Here is a 16,762-nt window from a genome sequence, read left to right as displayed (position 1 = left end):
AGCGGCTCCTGGTGGTGGTCGTTGCCAATACAGGACGGTGCTTTTTTCCCCCCTCCCAAGAATGACTTACTCCTTATGTCTCTATGGAATTCATACTGATAATGAAGGTAGGGGTATAGGGTGTGAGACAGAGCGCTGATGAGTCCTTGGCAGACTGACTTACAAGATTGTGTCCCATGGCCCGTAAGGCCTCAGGGACTTGCACCTATTAAACACCAAGAGACAATTGAGTTGGTGGTTTTCTCTTATAGATGGCATCTGTCGTGTTATACTGTTGCAGGATTACTTTTGACCCCGACCATATACTTGTCTCATACACCAACTGTGGGAGGGAGTATTGTGCCCTGTCTCATACACATCAGCTGTGGGAGGGAGTATTGTACTGTGCCTCATACACGTCAACTGTGGGAGGGAGTATTGTACTGTGCCTCATACAGGTCCGCTGTGGGAGGGAGTATTGTACCCCGTCTCATGCACGTTAACTGTGGGAGGGAGTATTGTACCATGTCTCATACACATCAGCTGTAGGAGGGAGTATAGTACCATGTCTCCTACACGTCAGCTGTGAGAGGGAGTATTGTACCATGTCTCATACACCAGCTGTGGGAGGGAGTATTGTACCATGTCTCATACAGGTCCGCTGTGGGAGGGAGTATTGTACCCCGTCTCATGCACGTTAACTGTGGGAGGGAGTATTGTACTTGTCTCATACAGGTCAGCTGTGGGAAGGAATATTGTACCATGTCTCATACACATCAGCTGTAGGAGGGAGTATAGTACCATGTCTCCTACACGTCAGCTGTGGGAGGGAGTATTGTACCATGTCTCATACAGATCAGCTGTGGGAGGGAGTATTGTACTTTTCTCGTACAGGTCAGTAGTGGGAGTGAGTATTGTACCATGTCTCATACACATCAGCTGTGGGAGGGAGTATTGTGTTAATTAAAATGTGTGTACTGCCCTGACTGCACTACTTCTCGCTGCACTTTGCACTTTACACGTACTCAGGAAAATCGTATAGGTCACTTCCGTTTTAAAAATGTAACTACTTGAAAGGTCATTACTGTTGCTGTTTTATTGTTTTAACTCACCTGTTCCGATCATTCGCCTCCTGTTAGTGCTAGCCCGACCCCGTTCCGTCACGGCGTGTGCAGATTGCACGGAGGGTCAGTAGAGGCTTGCTCATACTTCCTGCTTCTTGCGGAAGTCTAGGGACGCGCTCTAGTCTCTCTGGCATAATTGCTATTTAAACAGGGCGAGGGCGTGGACGCGCGCAGCGGCGCGCCTAAGGTGCGACCGGTCGCGTCCAGCGACCATAAACTCTGTTCTGACCAGGTCTGCCCATTTCAGGATTCGGCATTCTGTTCCCACAATTTCTTCTGGCTATTGATGTGAGCAATTGTTAAAATGGGCTTATTACGATACTCTAGTTCTCAATTGAAATGCCTCAATATCCTGCTCACTGTCAACTCGGGCTCCTATGAAACTGGCATGTTTCTGTGCCCAGAAATTAGGCGTCCCCATGATCAGAACGGTCTTATCCCATGTGCCAGATCAAAACTTCTCAACAAAAATAGTGCTCTTCCTACTTCATTGACTGCCATTTATTTTAACACCCGCACTATTTCTAAACATGCTCTGGACGTGTGGGATCTTCTGACTGACATAGACCCAGACATCTGTTTTATTACTGAAACCTGGTTACATGAGCATTCTTGTCCTGACCTATATGTGGCCCTTCACCCCCCGAATATAAAAACTATTCGAATTGATAGAAAGGAGAAAAGAGGGGTGGGCTACTTATCATATACAAAGGAGTTTTTACTATAAGCGTCTTGGACTCTGTATCTTGTAGCAACATCGAAATCTGCTCCTTTAAAATTCTGTCTTTTAAATGGCTCCTGGAGAGGAGCCCTGGTCTACCGCCCCCCTGGCTCAAAGGGTAATTTTTCCGACCAGCTAGTCGAAATCATCGCCCCTCATGTTTTAGCCTCAGATAAATTCCTGCTTATTGGGGATTTTAATCATCACGCGGAATTACCTGCCAATCCTGACACAGAAACTTCTCTCAATTATGAGCTCCCTTGGTCTAGGCCAATTGGTGACCGTGCCTACCTATTGTGCTGGTCATACTCTTGACCTCCTATTCACTAATGTACTGGAACTGACAAAACACCAGTACCATTAATATGGACAGATCACCACCTATTGAAATTTACCATCCCCTCCGTACCTAATAAGATATCTCATCCTGATAATGAGCCCGTATTTCGCAGACCCTGGCGTTAAGTCACCACTCCACTATTCAAAGAATTTCTGCTTTTATCCCCTAAACCCCGAAACGAGTGACTACGATGTATTACAACGAAATAATGCTGTAGTAACCACTCTAGATTTAATTTCTCCGGTACAGAACATTAGGCCCAAGATCAGAAACTCCCCTTGGTTTACCGATATACTCAAGGCCACTAAACATTTGTGCCGTACCGCAGAAAAATTGTGGAGGAAATCTAGAAATCTCATTGATCGCGACAGCTATAAAAAGATGCATAATGGTTATATGCTCGATATTAAACTAGCTAAAAAATCATATTTGGTCAATAGGATAAATATGGCAGAGAATTCCTCAAAGGAGTTATACCATATCCTTAAAGAATTCACAACCACTACCACCGCATCCACAGCGCCCGTCTCTCAAATGTGGACGGATTCCCTCTCAGACTTCTTTGAGGCCAAAATTATGAATATCCATCATACCTTTCCGCCTACCCCTGCACATACTGACACTGACCTGGAAGTACTCACTCGTACTTCACTGAGCTTAGGTGACCTCTTTCTGAATTTTAAGGAATGTGACCTTAAGTCGGTTACTGAGGCCATCACAAAAATCAAATCTGGCTCCCCTGATGACCCTTTCCCTTCCAAAATATTCTCCTCATTGGCCCCTACAGTCCTAACTAGATTAGTAGAAATTTTCAATAAGTCCTTAGTAAAAGCCGACTTTCCATTGTGCTGGAAAAAAGCCAGAATTAGGCCTATTTTGAAAAAACCTTCGGCGGATCCAGAAATATTGTTGAACTAGCGGCTAATCTCCCTGCTACCCTACTTTGGAAAAATACTGGAGTCTTTAGTAAATAAGCAGCTCGTAAATCACCTTGAAAGCCATGACCTTTTGGATCCCTCCCAATCCGGTTTCCGAGCGGCACATAGCACGGAGACTGCACTGATTGAGATCACGGACCACATCAGATTAGCCTTGGATAAACAGCAGGCAGCCATCCTCATCCTGCTTGATTTGTCGGCGGCCTTTGACACCATCTCCCATCATATACTTGAACGTCGACTTTGGGAGATGGGGGTCAGGGGGCCGGCTCTAAACTGGTTTAGCAGTTATCTGAGGGATTGCAAAACCACGGTCCAGATGGGCAACATCTCGTCTAGTGACAAACTGTAAAGATGGGTGTTCCTCAGGGCTCTATATTGAGCCCCACCCTTTTTAATCTTTATATGACCCCGTTGGCCGCAGTGATTATGTAATTTGGCTTGGATGTCATATCCTACGCTGATGATACTCAGATCCTAATCACCTTGGGCACTGATCCTAGGGAAACTAGGCAACGTTTTAAAGACTGTCTGATCCATAAAGACTGTCTGATCCAGGTGGATGAATGGATGTCATCAAACCATCTCCAATTAAATGGAACCAAAACAGAGATCATGCTGTTTGGCAAAGCAGCTGATCATTGGACGCATGACCCATGCCCTTCACACAAGAACGTGGTCCGGAACTTGGGCTTCTACATCTATAATAACCTGTCTATGAGTGGCCACGTAAAGCATGTGACCAGCACATGTTATGGTGTCATGAGCAGCCTGCGTAAAGTGTTTATGTGGCTTCCTCTTGAGGCCCGTAGACCTTTAATACAAGGCCTTATTATTAACAGAATGGATTATGGCAATTCGCTTCTGCATGCTATTAATTCAGATCTCTTGGCTAAACTTCAGGTCCTTCAAAATACGGCCGCCAGGTTAGTTCTGGACCGTCCATACAGGACCTCGGCTCGTTTTTGCTTAAACACCCTCCATTGGCTCCCTGTAAGAAAACAAACTCTTTTTAAAACACTATGCTTAACCCACAAGCAAATGTATGGAAACGGTCCCAAATATTGGCTGCAGAAACTTCGTTGGTACCAACCCTATAGGGCTCTGCGCTCCAGTGATGCTGCCCTGCTTACCCCCCTCAGGATTCATACCGTTAGGCAGGGTGGCCGTGCCTTCTCCTATTTGGCCCCATCTTTATGGAACAAGATGCCTTATCTCCGTAACATGCCTGATCACGGTGATTTCCGCAAGAAGTTAAAGACTTGGCTCTTCGTCAATTAATCTGTGGTCCCCATTCTTTTCGGAGTGTTTCTGCAAGTGCCATGAGACTCGCAAGGAGTGATATGTGCGCGATATAAGTTCCTCTGACTTGACTTGACTATTGTACCCTGTCTCATACACATCAGCTGTGGGAGGGAGTATTGTACCGTTCCTCATATAGGTCAGCTGTGGGAGGGAGTACTGTGCCATGTCTCATACATGTCAACTGTGGGAGGGAGTATTGTACCATGTCTCATACATGTCAGTTGCAGGAGGTACTACTGTCCCGGTATATCATGGTCTAAATATTGTCTGACAAACATTTTGTCCTAAATACCGTTTTCAAAAATATCACCCGTTTGGAGTTAACTTTAGACAAGCATTGGCATAGCCAATAGGTCTCGCCTTTGGGACCTTATAAGTGTTTAGCCATGCAACAGTTGTTGTTGCACCAAGGATATTGTGCTGCATAACTAAATACTTATAAGGTCCCACAAGCGAGACCTATTGTTTATGCCAATGCTTGCTCATGATTTCTACTTGCTTAAGTTGCTTAAATAGGTTTCCCCGAGATATGCGTAACTTAAAATATGAACTTTAACAATTGTGCTAACTTTTCCAATAGGAAATGTGCAGTATTAATACTGTATGTTACGCTGAATGTGCACGATATAAATAGTAAACTAAATGTGCATCGATTTCTAGCTATCGCTCATCCATTAATCAAAAAGAGTTAAACAGGCTAGAGCACATTTGGAAGGCAGGTTTGGCGAAGTAAATGAACAGTACCAAAGTACAGCCTACACGAAGACCGGATCTAATTTTCTTTAAGAGCAAGTAAGGGCAGAATCCCTACACAAAGTATCCTAGTGCCTGATAGTTATTAGCAATTCCAATCCGGTTTAAGTAGAACTGGGAAGTCCGGGTAGGGCATTGTCTTCTGAAGATGTAGCAGTCGCGTCAACTCTTCTGTCACCTGAAACAGACAGCTATTCATAAACTAAACTTTCTCTTGAATCAGAACACTTCGGAACTAGCTAGTGCCGCACTAGAAATGCACGAGCTTCAAAATAACAGTTATGATTCTTACTGTCTCGAACGTTTTTGTAAATTAGGATTATTGTTTTAAAAAAATATATATATAAGCGCCAACGTGTTTCAGAGTGTTATACTACAGAACAATGGTTAGTAGGGCTGAAAAAGCCTCAGGCCTGTATTAAATATAGACCACAACGATGCGCGTTAAAGCTGCATCTGGCAATGAGGTAAATGTAAAAGTTAATAAAAAGGTTAAAAAAAAGACAGCCCGCATATTGATCGCCGAGCTTTCTTTGTTTTAGCCCTCAATAATGTATTAACAAGCAAGAGGAAAGACAGATGGTGCTGAAGGCTGCCGGTTCGCACGTGCACGCTCGCGTGAACGCAAGCTTGTCGCCAGCCAGCAGCACTTTGAAAACTCACCTACTAAAGTCTCTCCGAGTAGCGCATGCGCGCTGACTCAGCGAGACCTAAAAATCCCACGATTGTATCACAGCCGCACTTTCTTTGGTAAAGACGAGATCACAAAATCAATTTTGTTCACAAAAAAAGTTGCGGGGGCACTCTTAATGATTACTTGCACGTAAAAGATTGAGATACGCCTCTGTTCTGGACGAGGCCCTGGTGTAACCTTTCCTTTCCACTTCCCATTGAAGAAATTCCCCCGTGACCCACTCTGTGAATGCGTACTTTTAGTGTTTATTGCGGTGGGCACCATAAATTGCAGGATACAAAGACACGGCCAGAACCCCTAAAAACAACAAGCATTGGCATAGCCAATAGGTCTCGCCTTTGGGACCTTATAAGTGTTTAGCCATACAACACTTGATGTTGTTGCACCAAGGATATTGTGCTGGATAACTAAACACTTATAAGGTCCCAAAGGCGAGACCTTTTGGCTATGCCAATGCACATGTAGGAGTGCTATGGTCAGTAGTATGTTGATACTGTCCTTGACAGCACTGGTAAGGGTAATGGGTGGTGCAAGTTGAGGGCATCCTGAGAAGGGCGATGGCAGTGAAATTCACAAATTAAGCACTGCTGAGAAGTAAATATGATGTACTAAAGGAACAGCAACTTGAATTGGTATATTACTACACATTTGCGACCACCATATGCTGATTTTTCAACATGTGTTTCACAACGTTTTCATAAATGAGTGAATATTTCAGAGGAGTCTATTCAGTGTGCTGATAAAGCGCATGGCAGCAGTGATAGAAGTAATGGTCGTTTTCATATTGCATCCCCTACAATGTCTAACCGGCAAACTGAGGGAAAACATTTCTTTTGATTTGTTATGTTATCTGGCGCTTGCATAGTGTACTGTTAGCATTGTCCAAAGCAATTACAAGTGGACAATCTTATTTTATGGAGAGAGGCATGTGGTTGTAGTATGACCTATGTGAGAGCCTTTGGGTCCTAACACATTTGGTTGTGATATGGCGAAAGCGGCACTTGCTGTATTTGTGAATATGTTCAAAGGGTATGCCAGAGAGAGATTACACTGCATGCAGTTGCTGAGTTCCTAGTCGGATGGAATATAATTTTGTTTTGTATGTTTCATTAGTTTCTTGTCTGAATGAGTTTTATTGGAGGATGTTTAAGTACCACTTAAGGGCCGATAGTTTGAATGGCTATGTTTGTATGATCTTGTGAAAGGCTGTTTGCCTATCTGGCTGTGGATGGATTTGGACTAAAATCAATCGCTCTGAGTGGGGTTGTGTTGAAGCATATTACTTTTGGTAGTAGTGTGCTGGATCAGAAGCTTTGTCTTTGGGAGAGGAACTCACATTTTTATGGCATGACACGGAGGCCAATATTATGCAAATCTCCTTTATTGCGCAGCTCACAGCAGCAACAATGAAGAGATCTAGAACTTCAAAGCATTCCAACAGGATATATAGTCCATGGCAACGTAGGCATCTCCCTTCTTTGTTGCTGCTGGTCACAAGATAAGTACTCAGATTTTATTTCTCTCGATCTATACTCATTAGATCATGTTTAACGGTATGGGTGGTTATTGACCGGGCGAATGTCTCCCCTGCCCCTCCCCACCCTTTATTCTACTTATGAGTGTTTCTAAGCCTAGTGTTTTTTCTGCCTTTCTATGGTCATGCTTCTCTGTGGTCGTGTCTTACTGCACTTAGGCTCTTGACTCATTTCGCGTCCCCTCGCGAACGCTCTCACCCCTATTAGAGGATTGGCTTTTGTTTTACCCCTTGACCACTCCGAACACTCTAGTTTTTCTTTTCACACCGTCTCTCCGCCACCCTTTGTGGGTATGTAATAGCCCACGGAAGCTTTTGCAGCACCCCCCTCTCCCACCCTATTTACTTCTTTTCTCGGCTCCTTCAGGCCGAGGAAAAACCCCTCTCACACGGGACCAGCGTCTTTCAAACGCCGATCCTGTGTCTAGCGTTGCATTCCCGCTCCCGTCTCCATGACGACTCCACGACCTCTCCCGTCCCTCGGAGAGGCCGCGTGGGGTTTCTATGGAGACGGGAAGCTCGTTCTGACTTCACGGAGCCAAATTGCTTTCGGATCACCCATGAATCGCGACGAGTCTCCCCTCAGTAAAAATAAATAACTGACACACCTCCCTACCTTCGTCTTCGACGCTACCTTCGTCTTCGTCCTGGGCTCACTTCCGAATTGCTCTCAAGCGATGCCTTCTAAAAAAATTTAAAAAAAAAAGAGCACTGTAAGAAAGGAAGGACTATACATCACCCCGCTCAAGGCCAACTACTGAGAGAAGGACAAACGATCCCAAAATAGAGAGGACTCTCATATCCTATATATCTACATTAAAAGAAAGCCCCTTAGCACCCACCAACATCCATCTTAGACTACCAGTTCCCTTAACAACCAGACACCCATTTTGTTTTTCTCTCCTGGTCTGACAGTTATTACCTCAGCCTTCCTTATGTCCTCAGACCCTCAATCGAGCACTATGGAAGATAAATTAGAGGGACTCCTCAATAAAGCCTTAGATAAGGTTATGGAATCCTTGGATGACACTATTAACAAAAAACTTGAGAAGATAACTAAAAAAGGATGGCCATCCACAAGCTCTCACGAGGAGCCCACAAGGCTGCGACAACGCAGAGGAAAAGACAACTTAAACTGAACCACCCTGAAGGTACAAAAAAACAGAGGAGCTCCAACCCTACTCTCCTGACTTCACGCTTTGGCTGTGACAATGACAGTGCCTCGGGCACAACAGACGGGCAGTTCAAAGGCCCTAACCTTCCTATCCCCATCAATAGTGATGACGCACTAGAGGATGAGATTGACCTCTCCTATTCCTCCGAATTCAATTCTGAAGAGGAAGGCGAAACCACAGATACTCTAGGTGAGGCTTCTGGGGCCTCAGGGTCTAAAACGGGAATCCTTGACCCCTTTGGGGAATATATGTTCGATCCCCTCCTCATCAAGCACCCTCTTTCTCCGGAATGGGTCCCGTCCCACCACATCGGAGAATATCTCTCCTTCTGGCTTCGCAAAGAAATACCTAAGGAAGTCAGATCTAGACTTAGATCAGAATGTCCTCGCCCCTCCCTACCGGATAAGATCACCGCAACCCCTGATTTGGACAGCAAGGTAGTGGCATTCATTGCCAAAACCGGAAGAGACCCCAGAAAAGGCCTTGACAAAGGTCTTAAGTCATGTCAAGACAGACTGCTTGACATTACGGGTCCACTCACCAAAATATTTGAACTAGCCGAAGGAGCTTATTTGAACAATACTCCCATAGACCCAAAAGAGCTGCGTCAATGGACTCAAAGGGCGATTTGCCTATTGGGCAATGCTAACACTGCCCTTTCCAACGAAAGGCGAATGAGTGTACTACTAAAAATCGACCCAAAGCTAGTCGAACTAGCTAATGAGGAAGGGGGAGCCTCCTCTCAGGGCCTTCTCTTCGGAGAGGAATTTATCAAAGATATGGCAAAATATGTAGGAGTTTTCAACTCCATCCAAAAATCCCAAAAGGACATTAAAAGAGTTTTTAATAACAGTTTTTACCCGGGCCGGGAGGATGCGGGGTCGATTCCCCGGCCGTGGAAATTTTTCATTAAGACCCTTCACGGGACGTGGGGGAAGATTCCCTCAATCTGGCTTCACGTCCCAGTCTTCCTTCTTTCCCCAGAGGCAAAGATTCCGTGGAAGAGGCTTCAGAGGAGAAAGAAAGCCCAAAGCATTCTCAACAGGTAAGTCCACCCAAAGACCCTTCAGATACCCCTATAAAGGTGGGCGGGAGACTAGCCCTTTTCTCTGGGAACTGGAGCATGGTGACTCAAGACCCATGGGTACTAGACACCGTCAAAGGGTTCAAGATAGATTTCATAGACTTTCCTATTCAAGAAAGGCCCCCACGAAAAATTCGATTGGTCCACTATATTACCGAGCCCTCCAGAGACTCAAGGCGAAAGCCCTCAGGAGGAATACATCCTACTCCCAATTAGTTTGCCTAGACTCGGACTCAAGGAAAGAAATACTCTGGTGGTTGAAGAATGCAGAGGCCTGGAATGGCAGAGCAATCTTCGGGGAAGAACCGGACTTAGTAATAGACTCGGATGCGAGCTTACAAGGTTGGGGTGCCACATGTGGCAACTCTTCAATAGGGGGACTTTGGACTCCAAAGGAGAAGGAACTTCACATCAACTGCCTGGAATTACTGGCAGGATCCTTTGTAGTCCAGAGTTTTACCAAGGACCTGATGAAATGCTCAGTCATGCTTCGCATGGACAACACTTCTGCCGTGAGATACGTGAACAAGATGGGAGGCCCACATTCCAAAGGTCTCTCCGATCTAGCCAAGAATTTCTGGGCTGATTGCCTCAACAAGGGCATTTCAGTCACTGCAGAACATATTCCGGTTTTGAACAATGGGGTTGCAGACTGGTTCTCGAGGAATTTCAAAGATTCGAGCAACTGGAAACTGAACAGGGATGTTTTTCAGGCCATCCAATTGTCATGGGGTCCCTTTGGAATAGACCTCTTTGCAGACGGAGTCAACACTAAACTCCCCAATTTTTTCAGCTGGAGGCCGGACCCGATGGCCTTGGGAATAGATGCCTTCTTTCAAAACTGGCTTGGTCTGAGACCCTATGCTTTCCTGCCCTTTGCCATGCTGCCACGCCTTCTCCTTCAAATTCAGAGAAACAAAGAAATTGTGGTAGTGATAACCCCCCTCTGGAGATCCCAGGCTTGGTTCCCCATCCTCTTGGAGAGGAGTGTGGACTTTCCAATTCTCATTCCTACCTTCGACGAAATAATCACAGACCCTCAGGACGAGTGTCACCCCCTCGTTCTTCAGGGGCTCATGTCTCTGATGGCATGGAAGATTTCAGGAGACAATGGCAGCTCCCGTGTCTTTCGGAGAGCGCTTTTAGACTTGTGTCTGAATCCTGGGCACCTGGAACAAGGAAGGCTTATAGATTGGCTTGGCGTAAATGGGTTTGTTGGTGCCTTCGACGGAATTACGATCCCGTTTCAACTGATGTAGTCCAAGTTCCCAACTTCTTGGCTGAAATCTTCGCGTCAGGTCTGGCCTATCGAACCGTTAACGTCTATAGATCGGCCATCGCAGCTGGCCACTGCTTAATAGATGGTATCTCAGTAGGTCAAAAATGTATTAACTAAAAAAATTATGAGAAGTATGCGGCTTTTAAACCCACCTTTGCCCAAATATTCAAGTTTATGGGACGTAAGGGTCGTCCTTAGACTAATCATTGATTGGGGTGAAAACTCATCTCTCACTTAAACTATCCTATAAACTAACCGTCTTACTATGCCTTGTTTCATTCAGGCGTACATCTGATGTTAAAGCTTTAGATATCTCTTCCAGGGCTTTCCAACCTGAGGGAGTTTGTTTCTTCCTTAAAAGACGAACTAAGACTGTCATCTTCTGTGTTCTATCCCTTTTTTCTTGAGAATGAATCTTTGTGTGTGGTTAAGTGTTTGTTAGAATATGAAAAAAGAACATCAAGCCTAAGGGGCATTACCGATCAATTATTAATATCCCACAAGTTTCCTCATAAAGCAGTCTCCTCCCCCACTTTAGCTAGATGGGTTAAGGATGTTATGAAAGAAGCAGGGATTAACATCTCTTTTTTTGGGGCCCACTCTTAGAGGTGCTTCAGCTTCAAAAGCCTTTATGCTGGGCGGTAGCCTCCAAGATATCCTTAAAGCTGCGGACTGGTCAAATGAGTCCATTTTCAAACTTTTTTACTTTAAACCTGTTTCAAATGTCTTTGATAATGTCTTGAACACACTTTAAACTTGCATAATATTGGCCTCCGTGTCATGCCATAAAATGTAGATTTTTCACAGCCTGCTGGGCAGAAAATCTGGATTTTATTAAGGACACGGAGGCTAAGATTATCCCTCCTCTACTGTTCCCTCCCTGGGAATTTAATTTTCTTCTGTCTTTTCAGATAAAAATGTTCAAGAGAATTTCCGGTTGTCTTCATTAAGTTATTTCAAGGAGGTTTTAAAGTTTGATTGTTCGAATCTATCTTGTTCGCTGCACAAAGAAGGGAGATGCCTACGTTGCCATGGACTATATAATAAACAACGATAGAGGGACCCTGACTGTTTCACATATGTGAGGAAGGTACAGGGAGAAAACCTATAAATTACAACCAAAACTTCCTACACCTATTTATTTAAGAATTAGGCAATATGTCCATGTAATAATATAGACCCCACAGACAACAGTGTATTAAGAACATGTCATTTCATTTATTTAGAGCATGTCAGTTCATTCAGTTGATTCTTTTTTTTTTTTTTTTCCTCTTTTTTTACATATAGAAAACCTATACAAATATGTTTATATATATAAAACAATTACAACCTATCTAAAAAAACCCACACCATATTGATGTTGAATACACTGCCAATATGGCACATTTGACTGTACATTCACAATAAACAAAAAAATGAAAAAAACACAATATACATAACAATAAGACAATGGTAATAACATAAGACCAGCGCCAACGCGCGTTTCGGAGATCCTATATATCCAGTATAGGCTCCTTCTTCAGGGCGTGTTCGATAGGTCTTTTTAGTAACAACATATGCCAAACATCATTTCTTATCCGACATCATGAGGTGGGGGCGCTTTGCGTATATGTCAAGTATTGACAACTGTTGGTACTGTGGGCACAAAAAACCACAATGAGCATAATCCAAGTATATTAAAGTCTAATTTAATTAAATAGTGGCTGAAGTTGGGAACAAAAAATAGAAAAGTGACACCCAAAAGGTCCGCAGTCACCAGAACGTGAAGTTGAAAAACCGAAAAATAAGTGTGATTCGATAGAAGTTGGAAAGAGAAAAGTTCTAGATTCCCATCACCTGAATAGTGAAGAATACTACAAATAAATACATACTAGGAACCAGCATTTTTATCAACAGCCTTCGATATAGAGTTGACTTCAAGAGGAGTGAAACTTATTTATAATTCACTGGAATGACAAAGATAAGAATGGTAAAGAGACAGGATATATCTTCAGTTGTATATATTTGTACTTTCATAGGAACTAAGGTCCTGCAGTTTTTAGAGAACTCGTGCAAATTGCATAATTATGGCCTAAAGGTAGATGTGCTATTGCTCTCAGGAGTTTGTCAAATTAAAGAATAACTGGAGGCATAGAAATTGCGTATATTATCACAGTGTAGTAACTTGAACAAAATAGAGCGCTGTTGTGTATCATTCAACCACAACACTTACCGAAAGAAACATACGTCGGAAAGGTAGTTCCGATGTCTGAGCCAAGTCTTTTTGAGATATACGAGCGATGAGTCTAGTGTGGAAGACCTCGGACCCGTTTGAATGAATTTAGTGTGCCGACCCAGTGTACGGCTAATAAGGGTGCCTAGGAGAAAAAAACCCCAAGACCAAATTATACTGCTGCTAACAGTAATTTAATCGAGGAATAGACTAATATTGTAGAGCTGACTTACTCTTAACAGCCCTTCTAGCCGTATATTCAGTGAGTTTAAAAGCTTCTAAGTGGAGATATATTCACTTGTGCTTAGATCAGGAGCCTCGTGGTATCTATACCCAAAAGAGGAAAATAGAGGGTAGCCCGTCATATTTAGGCAAATGAGGTCGCTAGTGCCTGATTACGGACGACAATACACAAAGATGGGTGCATCTCCTTACCAAGCGCTTTCTAACAACAGAGCTTCCGTAGTTCGTATCCTCCCGCTGTCGGCGATGCACGCAATTGCGTGCAGCGTCTTCCTTGTATGGGCGATCTGGGAAAGTTTTAAAAGCTTCTAAGTGGAGATATATTCACTTGAGTTTAAATCGGGTGCCTCATAGTATCTATAACCAGAAGAGAAAAATAGAGGGTAGCCCGTCATATTTAGGCATATGAGATCGCTGGTGCCTGATTACGGATGACAATACACAAGGACAGATGCATTTCCTTACCAGGCGATTTCTAAGACAAGACTTCCGTGGTTCGTATCCTCCCGCTGTCAGCGATGCATGCAAATGCGTGTAGCGTCTTCCTTATATGGGAGATCCGGGAAGTTATGCCTGGAGGTGGTAGGCATAGAAAGAGGACAGCTAGAATCTGTCTGTTTGTAGGGGGATAACGGAAATCGTAAAAGGACAACGATTTTCTAACTACGCAAGTCCAGCTCTTGAGGTGACAATAGTTTCCTCAATGGTTTGTGCTGGAATGTAAAGGAATATATCGTGTAAACATTAGGATTAGAGTAAAATTTAGTAAAGCTATATAAACAATATGCATGGCATATAGCATCAGATTCAAAGGGAAACTATATGTGCAGAGGATGTAGGTACTCAGACCTTTTAGTAGCTGAGTAGCAGACTGTTGACACTAAGGTACACAGGTAATCTATATATCTATAGGGGGCATGAAAACATTTAGGTTTCTTCCCAAAGAATGTTTTAACAAGAAAGACAGAGGACTATATCTCGATGATAGTCTACAAGGCCAAAAGGTACCTAATACTAGTAAGATTGACTAGGAAGACTTAGATGATAGCGTTCTCCCAGGGGAGGTGTTCATTCAGGCCTTTATCATATGTCTGGAGGACATACATCCAAAAAACTTCTCTTTTTTGTCTAAATGCATCAATGTTACCATTGTCAGGTGGTTGCACCTGTTCCAGAATTAACCAACGTAGATCAGAGACAGAATGTTGTTTTTCAATCCAATGTGATACCAGCGGAGCCCCGGGACGCTTGTTTGCAATGGATGATTTATGTTCGCTAAACCGAACGCGAAATTCTCTGCTGGTTTCTCCAACATAACCTTTGTCACACGGACAAAGGATGAGATAGATCACATTTCTAGTGCGACAATTAGTCATACCTTGCAAAGAAAATTTCCGTTTCTGCCACATCAGTTCACTTGTTATGATGGCAAATTGGCAAGCATGGCAACCACCACATTTATGGTTACCATTGATGGGTTTGGTACCAGTAATGGATTTCTGAAGAAAAGGCCTAGTGACAGGTAATTTAGATTTGACTAGCGAGTTTCTCAGATTCTTATTGCGTCTGAACGCAAAGATGGGTTTTGGGAGGTTTCTTCTGCCATGATCAGAGTTAAGGATGTGCCACTCACTGTTGATAATTTGTCTGATCTTATGATCTATATTAGAATGAGTGGTAACACACACCAATTTGTCCTCGGTTTTAGTTGCTTTATTCTGCAACAGTGTTGTTCTATCGTAGTACTTTGCTCTTTTGTAGGCCTCTTTAATCAGTTTGAAAGGATAGCCCCTACTGGCGAATTTTTGTTTAAGTTCTTCAGCGTGAAGGTCGTAGTTCTGTATCGAAGTACAGTTCCTGCGTAACCGTAGGAATTGGCTGAAGGGAATGTTGTCTTTTTGACTACGAGGATGGTAACTGGAGTATTGAAGAAGTGTATTCTTGGCTGTAGGCTTCGTGTAAAGACTAACCTCAATTTTCTCATCTACAATCTGTATCCAAATGTCCAAAAACTCAATTTTGGACTTGCTGATGTTGGGGCTAAATTTGAGATGTATATCGCAGAGGTTTATCCATAGAATGAATTCCTCTAGCTGCTTTTCCGGGCCTCTCCAGATAAAGAAAATGTCATCTATAAATCGATGCCATTTTAAAATGTTTTCACTGAAGGGGGCTATCTCATTAAATACAAATTTGGTTTCAAAATCTCCCATATAGATGTTGGCCACATTCGGTGCACAAGAAGCACCCATGCTTACTCCTTGTATTTGTTTAAAAATCACCCCATCAAATTCAAAATAGTTTTCCTTTAGGACCACTGCCAGACATTCCAGTAAAAATAACCGATCTCCTGGGCTATTATTATTATGCAGTGTATGTTTGACTGCTTCTAAAGCTCCTATTTGCGGGATGTTGGTGTATAGGGCTTCAATGTCCATAGAAACAAGGAAATCCGTATGACTGTTAAACCCAGTGCCTTCAATTTCCCTTATAAGATGTCCTGTATCCTTAATATATCCTTGAAGGTTAGATACTAAGGGATGGAGGAAAATATCTATGTATTTAGATAAAGGCTCGGTTAAGGATCCAATAGTGGATACTATGGGTCTAAATGGAGGAAGTAGAGGATTCTTGTGTATTTTTGGGACTCCATAAAGAATGGGTATTCGATGGAATTCTACATTTAAGTAGTCAAATTCTTGTACACAAATAACACCTCTGTCAAGCGCTCTTTGGGTAATGTCCAGGATTTCTGCCTTGATTCTTTGTTCTGGGTAAGATCTAGATTTGGTATAATGCTCAGGAATATTGAGCATAGCCGAGATTTGTTGTTTGTATGTGGAGCTATCAAGCACCACAATTCCTCCCCCCTTATCAGCAGGCTTGATGGTCACTTCATCATTATTAGCCAGTTTTTTGAGGGCTTGATATTCAAGGTAGTCAAGGTTGTACTGTGATTTAGGCACAAAAGTGAGGAGTTTTTGAACTTTAGTGCTCACTACTTTTTCAAAAATATCTACCTCAGCACCTACTTGTTCAAGTGTAGGAGTAAAGATAGATCTCGGTCGTAATCCTGTGTTGTTGTCATTAATGGGTGGTGGTTTATCCTCAAAAAATCTCTTCAAGCGGATCTTACGAAAGAAAGACTGGATGTCGGTCATCAGTTTGAACCGGTCGAGATAGGTGGTAGGAACAAACGTGAGTCCTCGGGAAAGTAGTTTGAGGGCAGACGTGTCCAAAGGTGTTTTGGAGAGATTAAACACAGGAATGGTTAGGTTATCTTTGGAGGCTTTGTCTTTGTATACCTCTACTTCCTTTGTTAAATTTTCCTTAGAGGTGGAGGGAATAGAGTCAAGGGTTTTACTTAGCGATGTCTCAGAA

The 16,762-nt window shown here is 43.2% G+C and overlaps 1 protein-coding gene across 7 annotated transcripts in view; it reads left to right on the top strand.

Annotated features, from left to right (window-relative positions):
* Nucleotides 1–16,762, top strand: part of CDK18 (cyclin dependent kinase 18) — a 1,155,230-nt gene that overhangs the window by 365,812 nt on the left and 772,656 nt on the right. The window lies entirely within an intron of this gene.

This window comes from Triturus cristatus, chromosome 1_1, assembly GCF_964204655.1.
Source record: "Triturus cristatus chromosome 1_1, aTriCri1.1, whole genome shotgun sequence".
NCBI classification, from domain to species: Eukaryota; Metazoa; Chordata; class Amphibia; order Caudata; family Salamandridae; genus Triturus; species Triturus cristatus.
This window is presented reverse-complemented; position numbering and strand designations above follow the sequence as displayed.